This window comes from Alexandromys fortis, unplaced genomic scaffold, assembly GCF_014885135.2.
Source record: "Alexandromys fortis isolate MF-2015 unplaced genomic scaffold, M_Fortis_MF-2015_v1.1 scaffold_21, whole genome shotgun sequence".
In the NCBI taxonomy this organism is placed as follows: Eukaryota; Metazoa; Chordata; class Mammalia; order Rodentia; family Cricetidae; genus Alexandromys; species Alexandromys fortis.
This window is the reverse complement of record NW_026067905.1, coordinates 3,352,030-3,367,932: the sequence shown is the minus strand read 5'-3', so window position 1 is coordinate 3,367,932 and position 15,903 is coordinate 3,352,030. Positions and strand designations below refer to the sequence as shown.

The following is a 15,903-nucleotide window of genomic DNA, read 5'->3' as shown; positions in this document are numbered from 1 at the left end:
GTCATCACGCTTGTACAAACAAGCATTTTACACACTGAGCCATCCCCACTGTCCTTGGCTTCTGAAAGAGCATTTAGAGAAAGCAAGTCCATCCGGCTTTTGGCACCTTCACTATTGTAGTGTGAAAAGCAAATACGTTTCTCATTTCAGAGCAATGCTTTGTGTGTTCTCAATATTCAGACAAGAGACCTTTTGCATTCTAGCTGAAAAATCAAGTTTTCATCAAAGCAGAGTGTAGACTCAAAATTTGAAAGTTAATAGATAATTTCCAAAAAACTTCACGAGGTTATGGGGCTGCTACTAGGGAATCAGGCCAGTAGATGGCGCCCTTACCTTGGTGCTCATAGGAAAGAATGAGCCCATGATGAGTTCTGCAGGGTTTGGTTCAGAAACTGTTGAGGACTGCGTTTTCGTATTTCTATTCAGATACAGTCTTGTAACAAAGGTTATTTTTACTGTGGGAAAGTGGATTAATGGACAGAAGCATTCTATAGTTCCTTCAGCGATGTGTTGCTTTTCCAGCAAATGTGAATTTCTAAACCGTCTTTTCTCCCTTGTCTATGAGCGCAGAATCTTAATCTGATAAGCACAGCTGGGCGTACAATAGAACTGGAACAATGTCCCTTCCTTCCTTTGTTCCAGGGCCTTCACAGTATCTCAGAATCAAAATCTTAGGACCCCAAGGAGAGGTAGTGATCAGCTCAGGGTAGCCAGGAAGTTTCAGATGAGGAAATCAAGGAAGGCCCAAAATCATTAAACAACTGGTCTAATCTGGTGTCTAACCTGTTGTCACCAAAAAGGTCATCAGGCTGGCACAACAAACATGTCAGACACCGAGCCATCTCTACCTTCATTGCCTTCTTGAGGCACAATTAGAGAAAGTAAGTTTGAAAAGTCGGTAACACAGCCCACCTTCTTCAGCATGGAGCTGATCCAGCCTTGTTAGCATCACAACCTCTTTACAGGTGGGCTGGAAGGAGAGGGATTATTGGTAGAGATGATTCTTTCACCAGGCATTGCCATTTGGGGTTTATTTCATAAGCTTTATATACAAAGGAGCTCTGGCTTCGGCAATGACTCACTGTGCCCACATCAGAAAAGAAGGTGTATAGGAAAGATATTTCTCGTAGAAATTGGTCATTTAAAGAGGGGTGCTTGCATCTTTAATTTGATTTAATTCAATCAAAGCAAGCATACGGAGACATAGCAGGTGTAAAACATCAAAGTGCTAAGCTAGTTAACTAAAGTCGGCTTTTTGTGTGGTCAGCACTTTTGCTTTGGAGGTATTTGTAGTCAGGGAACACGGAGAAGAATGGTGTGTGTGTGTGTGTGTGTGTGTGTGTGTGTCTAGAACAGGGTGTCTACTTAGCCTAAAGTCAGGAGATTATTAGATGCCCGTCCTACTGCTGTCAAAGAATTTCAAGTATTCAGCATGACAGATAAAAACAAAAGCATCTAATTTTATCATTGTTAAGATCAAATGAAATGGATGCAGGCATTTGCCTCGTTATCAGATTATCCAAATTCAGGCAGTTTCTATTGAGGTAACTTCTTTACCACTCTCAGAGTGGCAAAAAACAGAGGGATAGAAATGGACCAGAACTGGACTAGGGCCTCTGTTTTTCCCTTTTAGCTGATATGGCTGAGATATTCTGTACTTAAGTGTGTGAGGTCCAGGAGAAGATGGTCAGTCATTTCATTCACATCCTCAGTCAGGAACTGACCCAATTCTCCAGGCTGTGCAGGGACCCAGTCACTGTCACAGAAGTTCTGATGCTTCTAGGGGCTGTGGGAGCAACAAGCTTCTGTCTTCTCTAGTCCCCTAGCATTCTCCTGAGCTCAGTGCTCTTAACTTCCGACCTTGGAAGCCTAGCTCTCCTTAGGGTCCCACGTGGAGTCACCCACCATGCCTCTGCTTTTGTAACCCATGGCTCAGGGAGATCCCTGCAGAGGCTGACCATTGCAGAGGCTGACCTGCAGGGGCAGAGATAATACCTGTTCCTCTGTAAGGGCTTCAAGCAAATTTTACGTGACATTGGCGTGTCCAGGAGCTGTATTTTTGTGGATTTCTGGAGCCAGATGCAGAGGCTGAAGTTCCTTAGAGGCACAGGACCTTCCTGTCCACTCTTATCCACTCGGCTGGCTTCTTCCTGTTGGGAGTGCCATAGAGTAGACACCCTGTGGAAATGTTCAGTCTGAAGGCCCCCATGGACCTGTGTCAGGGTGACAGAGGCCTTGTAAGGGGGAACTTCTAAATAAGGCATTGAATTCCATAGATGCACACCTCAAGCTAAGTCCTGCCACAGCTATGAAGTCTTATCTGTCAGGTTGGCCTCAACAGGTCAGGTCTATGGATCTGAAACCTAAAATATGTTATTTTTTCTCTCAGGGAATTCAGAACACAGAAGGATTTCTTTGAAAAAAGGGAAAAAGTCATTTATTCTATGGACAAGAGGGTTAAGACTCATGCTAACTAAATATAACCCCAGTAGCCAGACACTGAGAGAAACAATTAATAAATGGGACCTCCTGAAACTGAGAACCTTCTGTGAAACAAAGGACACAGTCAATAAGACAAAACAACAGCCTACAGAATGGAAAAAGATCTTCACCAATCCCACATCAGATAGAGGACTGATCTCCAAACTACACAAGGAATTCAAGAAATTGGTCAGCAAAAGACCAAATAATCAAATAAAAAATGAAGCACATACCTAAACAGAGAACTCTCAACAGATGAATCTAAAATGGCTGAAAGACACTTCAGGAAATGTTCAACATCCTTAGTCATCAGAAAAATGCAAATAAAACAACTCTGAGATTCCATCTTATACCTATAAAAATGGCCAAGATCAAAAACACTGATGACAACTTATACTGGAGAGGTTGTGGGGTAAAGGGAACACTTCTGCATTGCTGGTGGGAATGCAAACTGGTACAACCCCTTTGGATATCAGTATGGTGACTTCTCAGAAAAATTAGGAAACAACCTACCTCAAGACTCAACAATACCATTTGTAGTAGGGAGTGCCTGCTTGTTTGTCCCACCTGCCTGGCCCATTAGCTCTAACTTCTTATTGGCTAACTCTTACATTATAATTTAGCCCATCTCCATTAATCTGTGCATCACCACACAGTCATGGCCTACCAGCAAAGTTCTAGCATGTCCATCTCTGGCAGCGGATCCATGGCTTCTCTCTCTGACTATGCCTTCTTCCTCCCAGCATTCAGTTCTGTCCTCCTGCCTACCTAAGTTCTGCCCTATCAACAGGCCAAGGCAGTTTCTTTATTCATTAACCAATAAAAACAACACATAGACAGAAGGATCTCCCACACCAACCACTTTTGGATATATATCCAAAGGATGCTCAATCGTACCACAAAAACATGTGCTCAACTATGTTCATAGCAGCATTGTCTGTCATAGCCAGAACCTGGAAACAACCTAAACACCCCTCAACTGAAGAATGGATAAGAAAAATGTGATACATTACACAATGGAGTACTGCACAGCAGAAAAAAATGACATCTTGAAATTTGCAGGCAAATGGATGGAGCTAGAAAACATCATAGTGAGTGAGGTAACCCAGACCCAGAAAGACAATTATCACATGTACTCACTCATAAGTGGTTTTTTAATATTTATTTATTTATTTATTTATTTATTTATTTATTTATTTATTGTGTGTACAATATTCTGTCTGTGTGTATATCTGCAGGCCAGAAGAGGGCACCAGATCTCATTACAGATGGTTGTGAGCCACCATGTGGTTGCCTGGAATTGAACTCAGGACCTTTGGAAGAGCAGGCAGTGCTCTTAACCACTGAGCCATCTCTCCAGCCCTCATAAGTGTTTTTTAAACATAAAGCAAAGAGAAGAAGCCTACAAATCACAATCCCAGAGAACGTAGACAACAATGAGGACATTAAGAGAGACATTCATAAATCTAATCTACATGGGAAGTAGAAAAAGACAAGATCTCCTGAATAAATTGGGAGCATGGGGACCTTGGGAGAAGGTTGAAGGGGAGGGGAGAGGAAGGAAGAGGAGCAGAGAAAAATGTAGAGCTCAATAAAATCAATTAAAGAAAAAAGAAAAAAAAGACTCATGCTAACTTCTCCCCAACAGGGTCTGTTCTATGTGGCTACCTCCTTTAGTCATACGTGTTTAGAATGGGTGATGATACTGGAAGAGGCCACAGAAGACTCAAGTCTACAGGCTGCCACTTCTAGCTGTTTAGGGTAAGTGGGTCTCCGAGCTCCTGCTGGGTGGCAGATCGGCTGGATTTCAGTGGGAGCTGAGACTGCAGCATGTGTGGGAACCAAGCGCTTTTTCTGGCAGGAGTGGGCCTCTCCTACAGTGCCAAATGCTTATTGCTGCTCAGTGCTGTATTGCAAACTTGATTTCTCCTGCTCTCAGAACCGCTCAGCTTCCTATAAGGTAGAATTTCCACTCTTTGCCTACCTACTCCTGCGGGATGCCAGAGAGAGTCCCTGGGTTAATTTATGTTAAGTGATTTGTTCGAATCAATAACACTAATGGGGCTATTAAGACGTCGCCCAGACAATGGACCGTCCCCACCGTGTCCTTCTAGAGAGCTTTTCTCAGTGTCTCTCTTGGAGTGGGATTTGTGATAAATGATGAATGTAAATCAGCAAACACCCCCTTGAAGCAACTGTGAGGCGGAGGAAAACAGCATCCCTGATTGATTCACTTTGGCTCTCTCCTCCCAATGTGGTGCTCAGACGGCTGAGTTTTGTAGCTGCATGTGTCTTCTGCTTCAGCCCTGCTGGGTTCAAGTTGTGGGAGCCCATTGGATAGCTCTCCTCCCAGCATTGTAGTGGGAGCATGATGCTACCGGCCTGAGACAGGCCACAGCGGGAGTGGGGCTCAGGAAGGACACATGAGTGTTAGTGGTTCATTCATATTTACCACTGTGCAAATGCCTAAGAGGCATATGCATACTAGATCATCGCATAATTTATTTTTAAAAATGGCTTCAAAGATTTGGAGGATCTTTTACTTTAGTTTTGTGTAGAGAGACAGAGAGAGAGAGAGAGAGTAAGAGAGAGAGAGAGAGAGAGAGAGAGAGAGAGAGAGAGAGAGAGAGAGAGAGAGAGAGNGAGAGAGAGAGAGAGAGAGAGAGAGAGAGAGAGAGAGAGAGAGAGAGAGAGAGAGAGAATGTTTTGGTGGTTTATAATTGAAATTTATTCCCTCACTTCCAATATACATTAGTAACTGGTGCTGCCGTTGCTTTTGCTAAGGAAAATTAATTGCTTGTGTGCCAGTGACAACATAGTCTTGCAGCGTGCAGCCATTTGCTCTCTAAAGGAAACTGGGAGCTGAGGAGATGGCTCAGTGGTTAAGAGCACTAGCTGCTCTTGCAGAGGATTTGGATTTGTTGCAGGATTATGTGTACACCCCGAGATTGTGCGTTATTTAATGGGAAAACACGTTTCTAGTGGTGGTGTGGCTCAGCGCTAGCACACACCTTTCATCCAAGTGCTTCCTGCTTGAATACTGTAAACAGGATTAAATTAGATCAACCATAGGTCAAGAGGCAGAACAGGCAACCAGTCGGCAGGAAGTGAAGATAAAATTGTTAGAAGAAAGTGATAGACAGAAGAGGGGAGTCAGGAGGGTGGATAGACACACAGGAAATAGAAGGGGGTATTCAGTTTGAGGTTTTTTATTTGAGATGGCATAGGAAGAAAGAGCTTTTTCAGGGATGTTGGATGAGCAGGTTTTCACTCCAGCATCTGGGTCACAAATCTTTATTGGTAGAATCAAATTACAGTGATATTTTATTTGTATTTTAATAAATAAAGCTTGCCTAAAGATCAGAGTGTGGAGCTCAGCAACTAGAGGCCAGGCAGTGGTGGCACACACTTTTAATCCCAGGACTCAAGGCCACTCTGGGCTATACAAGATTAAATCTGTCTAAAAGAGGAACAGAGCTCACGCAAGTGATGGGATCACACGCCTTTAATCCCAGCAGTAGGGCGGGGGAGACAGAAGTGATATGGGTGGTGGAGACAATTGTAGTGGGAGGTTTGGTGGAGAGCATTGCAGGCTGCAGGCGTGTTGAGGACAGGATCACCCCTTGTTTGTCTTTAGTGGCTTGGCTACTTAGTGATTGGACACTAGCCTGATTTTATCCTTCAAAAAGCCCCAGATTGCTAATCTACAGTACACGCAGGGATCTGTGGCCTTTGTCGAATTAAGATATTCAAGTTCAACTACTGTAGGCCCAGGCACTCGAGTTTATTTGTTAAAGTCGTTATTATACAGTCAGTTCTTGAGGTCAAATGTGTGCATATGAAATAAAGAAGAATTTAAAGCAACAAAAAACTAAGAAATAATAACAGTTATTCTAGGTGTATCCAATGTGGGTTGCATCTGGCCAGCAACCGCTATGAAGGAGACCTAACAAAAAAAATCATAAAGTTTATTAAATCACTGTGTGAGTTGTTGCTACAATTCTCTTCTAATTTAGCTGTGAGGCTCTTTATAAAAGGAGGTTTGTTTTTATTTTTAATTATTTATAGATGTGTGGTGTGGGTTTGTGCCTTTGTATGATATCTGAAACTGCAGGAGAGGGAGTTGGGGTCCCTGGAGCTGGAGTTATAGATGAATGACTGGGACCTACCTAATGTGCATGGGAACTGAACACAGGTCCTGGCAAGAACAGTATGTGTTTTCTGAACCACCGAACCACCTCTCCAGCCCTGTGTGGTTCTAGAGTTTGAATTTTGTAAATGACAATATCGTGTCATGTCAGACGCTGTGACACAGGGCCTTGAAGGGACTGCTAATGGAGAGAATACAAGCTGGTAAGTCCTGTGAGTTTCAGAGGCCGGGACTGAATACAGTGGATCTGCAGCTCTGGTTTCGCCTTCCCAGGACGGGAATCACAGCATATAAAATGTTATAAATGAGCAGTGAGCGGATGGTGGCAGAGATCTGAGGAAAGAAAACTTGGAAGACAAACATTAGGTGCTGGATTTTGACATATGGTTCTGCGGCTTAACATCACGGCACACGCTGACAGTGTGGAAGTGCATAGATTTATGAACTTGGAAGCCATTAAAAATTCCAGAAGGAACAGATGCCATATGTCATAGCTGAGATTTACGGCACAAGCTAGACCATGCTTCCTATCCCTTCATCTCTTCCCCCATCTCTCTCTTCATCTTTCCATCTTTCCTCCCCACCTCTACCATGTACAGAACTTATGGAAACTGTTATTTCAGCTCAGATATCCTCATACCATCACTCTGAGTGTGGGTTCACAGGTCTCGTTTAGATACACCTTCAGGATCATGGTTTCTGGCTCTATGGTACCTTGGGATGGTGGTTGAATCCTAATGAAGACTGTCATTTTATGCTCAGTTCTTTTCTTCCTTTCTTAATTTTGGCACATGTAGAAGTGTGTGTTATATACACATACACACATGTATTTGTGTGTATGTGGGCACACATGTCTGTGTATATACACCTGTGTGGATGTGAGTATGGATCCTGAGGTTGATGTGGTTGTCTTCCTTGGTTGTTGTCTACTTTTTGATTTATTGAGACGGGGTGTCTTACTAAACCCACTTCTCTCCCCTTCCATATTCCAACTCCAGCTAATCATGCTGTCCTGAAGATCCCATCTCTGCTTCCTGAATACCCTGATGCAGGCAGCTGCCATTCCTGCTCAGCTTTTACGTGGGCTCTGGGAATGCAAACTCTGGTCCTCATGACCAGGGTGGGGGAAGTGCTTTATCCACTGAACTGTCTCCCCAGCCCCAGTTTTCTTTTTTTTTTAAAGTTTTTTTTTTTATTCACCATACTTTCTCATTCTAAAGTCTTCCAGCTCTCTTTTTGCAAATGCAAAAATACATACCATTGTTTGTTGCTGAGACCGAAGACCTGACCTTAAGCAGCGTAATGGCGGGAGGGCTTATTCCATAGTGAAGGGTGTGTGGATATGAGCTTGAGGCAGCTGGTCAATACATCCACAGTCAGGAAACACAGGTGAATCCTGGGCTCAATTCTCTTTCTCCTTCTAATTCAGTCTTGGACCTCACCCTAGGCAATGATGCTGCTCACACATGGGAGGGGGTGTCTTCCCACCTCAAATAAGCCTCTCTAAAGACTCCCTTGCAGACGTGCACAAAGACTTGACTCCTGGAAAACTCTTGATCTTTTGAAGTTGACAGTCTATATTAACCACCACATACGCTATTGAGCTCTTAGTGAGAATGGAAGGTGGCATTAATGACAACTTTCTAAGACCTGTTGCAGATGCCATTCTAAGATAGGAGGCCAGAAACTTTTATAGATGAGTTCAGTTGAGGCAGAGGGGCTTCCTGTTCGTCTCATGCCTGCCAGTTAGAATCTGTTGATGAGTTAGTTTCGGGATAACTAGAAGGAGCGTGTACAGATGTGGTCAGGAAGGAGAGAGATGCCTCTTTAGATGGGGCCAGTGTGCTTCCTGTTGATTGCACTCATGTTGTCCCAAGGGGTCGTTGTCACATCATGGTGTGCCCCAGTGCTTTCTGGTTGTGGCTTCAGCAGAACTGTGCTCTACGTGACACTGCTACACCCTTGAGACGTCCCTGGTCACCACATTCAGACATCACTGATGACTCACGGGGGCCATGTGATGGTCATGTTGACAGCACTGCGTCTCTGGTATGTTGTTCTTGATGTACGTAGAACTCTCTGCCCTGCATCATTTCTCCACACACCTTCGCTTCCCATAAACTTGCTGGATGGAATGGTTTCCCGATCATTAAGGCTCAGTATTTTTAAAACATGCAGCATTTGTGTTAATGTTTTGAGAATTCCATGCAAAGTATTTTGGTCATATCTAACTCCTTCTTCCCCTGACTCCTCCCAGCTCCACTCTCACCCTTTCCTAGCTGCCCGCTCTCTTATGTATTTATTTATTCTTTTGCTAACCCTCTGAGTCTGGTTAATACCGTGCCTATACTCATGGGTGTGGGGCCATCCATTGGAGTGTGGTTGACCCACCAGAGGCCACACCCTTAAGGAAAACTGACTCTGCCTCCCCTAAAAGACGTCAGTTATCTGTTGACTAGCTTCAGGCAGCCACAAACTCAGGTCCGCACCCATAGGCAACAAGAACTCTCACCCGTGGGGTCTTCTCCCCACTCCTGCCACAGAATTTCTGCGAGAATCTTTATCTGAGACTGGCAAAAAGGAAACTCAATTAAAAACATTTTATTATTTTTAAATGTTTGCCTGTACATATGTCTGTGCGCTGCATGCGTGCCTGGTGCCCGTGGAGGCCAGAAAAGGGTATCAGATGCCCTGGAACTGGAGTTACATATGGTTGCGAGCCACCATGTAGGTGCTAGGAACTGAACCCAGTTCTTCTGAAGAGCAGCAAGTGCTCTTAACTGCTGAAGCATCTCTCCTATGCTGCCGAAGGGACTCATACTGTTAGTGTTTCACTCTGTTGTCGCCTTTCTTTTTCACTCTGTTGGTGGTAACTCTCCTTTAAGTGGCAAGCAAACACAGCTCTCTTCACTGTTGAGGTTTGGTGTGCAGATGCATAAGTAGAGCATGCAGCTGATGTGCTGCGGCTGTGCTCATTGCTGCATCAGCCCGGTAGCCATTTTCTAAGCATCTCCACCACTAGCTAGAGGAATATATCCTAATTTCTATGAGATGACATTTTTTCCATTTGTGGAGCCTTGAAAAAATCTAGGTGCCTCAACACCAGCTAGATTTACTGAATTCTGAGAAAGTCACAGTTTTGAGGAGGATGAAACGCAGTGGCTTACCAAGCAATCTTAGTGAACTCAGATGACACCTAAGAGTTTACAGAAGTGTTACCTCCTATGCTCTCTTACCCCGTACACCAAACCCTTACGTAGGTCTTGCTGTCAGCCCTGCTTTGTGCTACTCAGGGACTAAAGGCTAGAGAGGATTTATGATTTATTCAAGATGACCCAGTTGGTCACAGAACTGGGACTGACCCCAGCTGGTCAGACTCACAGTCCCTTATTACTTGTGCTGATTCTTCGGCTCTGAGTGCTCTCTTCTAGAATGTTCCTTCTTTTTCTCTACACTGAATGACACACATTACATCATTCCAGGAGCAAACTGACTAGGTGTATGTGTCAATCAAACCTGCACGGGACATTATGGATTTCTGTTCTGTTGATGAAGAGCAAGCCCTCATCTCATTGGAAATAAAAGATTATTTCTCTCTCTCTTTGTCCAGGAATCCAAGCATGAGTAATCATGTTTTAGTTAAATATGGGCGAACATGATCTAGGATTATGGATTTAGGTAATGTATAAAGGGTTTCTTTAAGCTTTTGTTTTTATACTTATAGGACAAAAGAAAGTCTGAAATCAAAGCATATTTCAAATGCTCTAGTCTGCAGGTTGGTGGGAGACTCTCTGCTATCCATCTCCTTTGCTGTCTGATGACATTGTTTAGTTTCTGGGTTGGTGGAATCCAGTGCTCTGTAAGTTAATACATTCCAAAAGATTTTACTTGGTAGTCACCAAGGTCAAACACAGAGGCAGGCAGTGGAGGGCTGCGAGGGGGTGGACGATAGTCCAAGGTCAAACACAGAAGCAGGACAGAAGGTTGTGAAGAGGTGGAAGATAGCCCAAGGCACTTTGGTTCCGGGTCCGCAACATTCCCACTCTTTGCAGTCAGCTTGTGGTCAGCTTTGTTGGGTCTTTAACTTAGGAGCGACTTGCTACCCCCTTCTGCTGCCATCCCCTAGGGAACTTCAGTTTCTAGTTCTCTTTTCTGGAAGGCAAATTACATCTCTGGAGATTGTTGATTTCAAGGAAGGGATGTTTTTCTGTGAGAAGTTACAATGTATCAGGACCTTTTCATCGAAGGTTTAAGTGGAGAAAATGGTGTCACAATCAGGCTTGCAGGCAATTGCAGGTTCAGGAGACACTTTGAGGATTAATCTCTGTGTTTCTTTGTTGTCTGATCTTATGTGTCCATTGCATCTTTTTCTGGATGTAATAACTGCCTTTTCTGTCTTGGCAATGGAAATCAAATCCATGGTCCCAGGAACCTTCTATCTCTCCCGTCCCCTGCCCTAGTCTTGAACCAGACCAAAGACAGTTTTCTCATTTTTCAATAGAACTGCTCCTGTACCAGGTTTCCCCTGAACATTTCAAAAGACAGAAAGAATAGCCCCCCCTTCCCTGGTGTTGTTACAATTCTGGGCATAAAGTAGAACAATTAAGCAACACAGCTGTGTAGACATTCCCAGGATCCTTTGTGAAGTTTGCACCATGAACGTATCTTCATTGTCCTTGTTCTCCATATGGACGCTCATTGTTTTATTTATTTTTAAATCTGTGTTTATGTACGATGGGATGTTCTTTAGCTGACATGAATTCCTGCTGCATTTGTTATGTGGCCATGAAGTTTTAGAGGGGAAAGCCCTTTTTGTAGAGAATTTACCTAGAATAAGTCATATCCTTGGAATTAAAAGGACCGAAGTCTCAATCTGACTTAGATGATGCCAGCACAAGGCTTCCCTTCACTGTTCTGAGCTATCGCTAGTGAGACTGCGCTGTAGGTCACATCTTAGATTGAGATACAAGACACTGCAGCCATTGGAGGGGTGTTTAGGAGTTCTGGTTTATAGTAGAACCAAAAGCACACTCATTTCATCAATCACGCTATCATCTGACAAGATGAGGGGCTGGGGAGATGGCTCAAGGAACCTGATTTCCCTCTCCAGAATCCAGGTAAAAATGCTGGAAGTGGTGGTGCAGCCTTAAACTCCCAGACTGGGAAGGTGGGGCCAAGTGGGTCTCTGTAGCTCATGGGCCAGCTAGCCTTGTCTAATTGGTAAACTGCAGGTCAGTGAGAAATGTCACAAAAAACAAGGTGAGCACCAGAGAGATGGCTCACTGGTTAAGACTCCTGGCTGCTTTTTACAGAGGACTAAGGTTTGGTTCCTAGCACTCACATGGTGGCTCACAACCATCCGTAACTCCAGTTTGAAGGGCTCTGACATGCTCTTCTGGATTCTACAGACACCAAGCAGGCATGTGGTGTGCATCTATACCTGCGTTCAAACACTCATATATATAAAATAAAAAACTCTTAAGGATAAACAGAGGTAGATGGCTTCTTAGGTTGTCCTCTGGCTTCCACTCACACATATGTGCACACACACACACACACACACATGCATTCATACATGATGTGGGAAGGTCATTTGTCTATTTGTTGCTTTCATTGGTTAATTAATAAAGAAACGGCTTGGCCTGATAGGTCAGAACATAGGTGGGTGGAGTAAACAGAACAGAATGCTGGGAAGAAGGGAAGTGAGGGCAGACGTGATGGAGCCAGCCGCCATGTCAGACATGTTAAATCTTTCCCAGTAAGCCACCACCTCGTGGTGCTACACAAATTATTCGATATGGGTTAAAGCAAGATATGAGAGTTAGCCAAGAAGAGGCTAGAGCTAATGGGCCAGGCAGTGTTTAAAAGAATACAATTTGTGTGTTGTTATTTCGGGGCATAAGCTAGCCAGGTGGCTAGGAGTTGGGTGGCAGGAAGTGGCCTGCTGCTCCTTTCTACACATACACATATACGTACTTGGGTACACACGCACCCATACACACACAGAAAATAAACAACCCAACGGTGGGCTTGCAGTTTCTATCCCTACCTTGTAGGTTAGGACACAAAGGCACAGAGAAACAATAAATTGTCCTTTGTTATCAGGTCAAACAGTGTTCTACTTCTTGGCAGTTATGGATAGTAGGTCAGTAATCACAATGAGCAGGAATCTCATGGTGTACTGATTTAGATTCCTTCCGGTATAGAGCCAGCACGATGAACTACTAACTCATGGTGTGCTGACTTAGGTTCCTTCAGGTGTAGATCCAGGAGACACTATGTTCATATTTTAGCCACAGTGTTTTATTTCTGTCCTTTGAAAGGAAGTGTCTAATTCATTGCTTTTTCTTTAAGCAATCACTTTCTTTGTAACACTACCTACTAGTTGACAATTGGACCACCACAGACTGGTCAATCAGTCTTCAAATGACAATGACCCAGCCCCACCCTCCTTTGGGTGTGTATGATCACCAGGCAGAATGGCAGAAATTATTTCCTGGAAACAGTCAAAGAAAGAGTAAGTGTGTGTGTGTGTGTGGTGTGTGTTTGCTCTATGTATACATCTATGGGAAAGTATGCATGTGTGCATGGGTAGGTTTATGTATGTATGTGTACATGCACAGAGGACAGAGAAAGACATCAGGTGTCCTCTTGTTTTAGTCTCTACCTTATTCTTTAAAGCAGGGTTTCCCCTTGCACCTGGAGCATGTGTTTTAGCTTGGCTGGCAGCCACCAAGTTCCAGTGATCCTCCTTTCCTGGCTCTTCAGTGCTTACTCCCTGATTTCTCAGCCCTCACTTTTTTATTTTGTGCTTGACACATCTTGATCTGTATATTAATTAAAATCAAAAGAAGCTCTTGGCTGTTCCATGTTCTGTTTTTAACATTTCTTATTGTTCTAGTAAATACTTTTTCTGAATCTCAGAAACAAGTGTATTCTTTTTTTTTCTGATTTAATCTTGCAAAGGAATGACTTGCACTCACACCCTCTGCATCAGGGACATAGCTTCGAACTCTTCCAGTGTCAGATAATGGACTAGTGGTGGTGATGACAGTGGACTAGCCATGGCTGATGACAGTGGACTAGCCATGGCTGATGACAGTGGACCAACTGTAGCTGATGACAGTGGACCAACTGTAGCTGATGACAGTGGACCAACTGTAGCTGATGACAGTGGACTAGCCATGACTAACAACAATGGATGAACTGTGGCTATTGACAGTGGTGCACTTCCCTCAGCTGTGGACATTTGGTGCTGTAATACATCCAGTGCACATTTTACATACTTGCCTTAGTTAGTGTTCTACTGCTATGAAGAGAGACCATGACCATGGCAACTTTTAGAAAGCATTTATTTGGGGCTGGCTTACAGTTTCGGAAGTTTAGTTGATTAATTATTGTCATGACAGGGAGCATGGTAGCACACAGGCAAACATGGTACTGGAGAAGTTCGGAGTTCTGCATCTGGATATGAAGGTAGCAAGAAGAGAGAGAGGGAGAGAGAGAGAGAGCGCTACTGGGTCTGGCTTGGGCTTCTGAAGCCTCAAAATCCTCCCCGTTGACACACTTCCTGGTTACCATGACATTAAGTTCTCTGCCCCCCCCCCTCTCTCTCCTTTTCTCTCTCCCTCTCTCTCTTCTTGCTACCTTCATATCCAGATGCAGAACTCCGAACTTCTCCAGTGTGTGTATGTGCTAGAGAGTGCATGTATGTGTATTGTGTGAGTGAGTGTGTGCCTTACCTCCTTAGGATGGCCTTTTAGGTGTTTTGGTCATCACTAAGCAAAAGTAACTGTAATAACACACTCAGTGTATACTTTTATTGAAAACATACCTAAATACAACTTGACACATTTTAAGGTACTAGGGGACCCCTGCTCTGGACTCTGTAGCTCTTTGTTGGTCTGTCTAGGCAAAGACAATAGAGCTTCCAGAATGTTGAACAAACAAGAATACAGATGACCTAAGCTCCCCAGTTTTGTTGTCCACATTGAACCGCTGTTCTCTGTTTCTTGGAGGACTGCTACAGGAACATCCTTAGGAAATTTGATAATTGCCTGACATTATTAGCACTGTGTCAAAGATATGGCCACCCGTATGGCTTAGTGCCCTCTATAGAAGTCACAGCTGAGAAAGTCCTGCTATGCTCTAGGGCAGTGGTTCCCAGCATTCCCAATGCTACAACCCTTTAATACAGTTCTTCATGTTGTGCTGACACCCAATCATAAATTATCTCGTTACTACTTCATAGCCATAATTTTGCTACTGTAATGAATCTTGGTGTGAATTTCTGATATGCGGCCCCACAGGTCTAGAACCGCTCGCTGTTCTAGTGATAAGGAGTTCTACTTTCCTTGAGCAGCTTCTTACAGCTTTGGTTTTCTTTTTCCAGCAACAAAGATTTGAGTTTAATTTTCTTTTCTTTTCTTTTCTTCTTTCTTTCTTTCAAAATAAAAAAAATCACATTTACTTATTGATTGATTGTGTGTCACAGCCCAAGTGTGGAGGTCTGTGATTAACTTGGGGGTGTCAATTCTTCACTCCCACCATGTGTGTCCTGGGGATTGACTTTGCACCATCTGGTAGCAGCAGGCACTTTTACTTGCTAAGCTATTTTGTCAGCCAAAGTCTAATTGCCTTTTCCTTTTACTACTTGAGAAAGGGAAAAATATATACACATACATAAAAACACACAGGAATATGCACACATACTATACCTATGTAGACACATACATGCACACATATGTAATATACACTTGTGCATGCATATACAAAAACATATATGCACACACATTTAAACAAACACATATGTATACATGCATGTACATACACACATGCAGTATATGCACACATCTGTTGCATTAGGAGCGGCAAGGCTGCGTCCCCGGCACCCGGCCGCCCGCATGGCTAGCTTATGCCCCAAAATAATTACAAGGAAACTGTATTCTTTCAAACACTGCCTGGCCCGGCTAGGTCCATCTTCTTATTGGCTAGCTCTTACATATTGTTCTAACCCATTTCTAATATTCTGTGTAGCCCACGAGCTGGCTTACCAGGGAGGATCTTAACCTGCATCTGTCTGGCGTGGGAGCATCATGGCGACTCTCTCACTCAGCTTCCTTTTCCCAGAATTCTCTTCTGTCTACTCCGCCTACCTAATTTTCTGTCCTATGAGGGCCGAGGCAGTTTCTTTATTATTACAAGACCCACCTCCATCATTTCCCCTTTTTCTGTTTAAACAAAAAAGAAAGGCTTTAACTTTAACATAGTAA

General features: G+C 43.6%; 1 long non-coding RNA gene across 3 annotated transcripts in view; it reads left to right on the top strand.

Moving 5' to 3' along the window:
- The window catches only part of LOC126497293 (uncharacterized), a 77,406-nt gene that overhangs the window by 54,993 nt on the left and 6,510 nt on the right, over nucleotides 1–15,903 (top strand). For all 3 annotated transcript variants that reach the window (XR_007590562.1, XR_007590561.1, XR_007590563.1), the window contains one exon: nucleotides 4,130–4,242. This is a non-coding gene — a long non-coding RNA (uncharacterized lncRNA). The remainder of the gene's footprint in view (nucleotides 1–4,129; nucleotides 4,243–15,903) is intronic.